Source organism: Gekko japonicus, unplaced genomic scaffold, assembly GCF_001447785.1.
Source record: "Gekko japonicus isolate JY-2015 unplaced genomic scaffold, Gekko_japonicus_V1.1 scaffold558, whole genome shotgun sequence".
Classification (NCBI taxonomy): domain Eukaryota; kingdom Metazoa; phylum Chordata; class Lepidosauria; order Squamata; family Gekkonidae; genus Gekko; species Gekko japonicus.
Window position 1 is genome coordinate 276,691 of NW_015170908.1, and position 419 is coordinate 277,109.

A 419-nucleotide genomic window follows, 5' to 3' on the forward strand; every position below is an offset into this window, starting at 1 on the left:
CCTGGGAGAACCCAGCTGTCAGCCACGCCCCCTTCCTGCCTTGTCATTGGTCGCGAGATGTCCCAAGAACGGCGCTGCCCAAAGCCCAATCACTGAGTGCCGGATGCAGCAGTGAAGGGGAATCCTATTGGCTGAAAAGATCTTAGCCGGCGGGGGAGGAGGAACAGGGGCGGGGTCGCTATCATTGATTAGCTCTGCGTTTGGAATGTTGAAGAGAGAGAGAGTTCATTCATACTCCTGTTATTTGATAGGTTTGGGGCTTCCTCGGAGGGATGCGGACCGGTGTACTATAGCCCGATGATTATCTCGTTATATCTCGGGAGCTAAGCAGGGTCGGCCATGGTTAGTATTTGGATGGGAGACCCCCAGGAAGACTAGGGTCTCTATGCAGAGGCAAGCAATGGGAAACCACCCTCAGT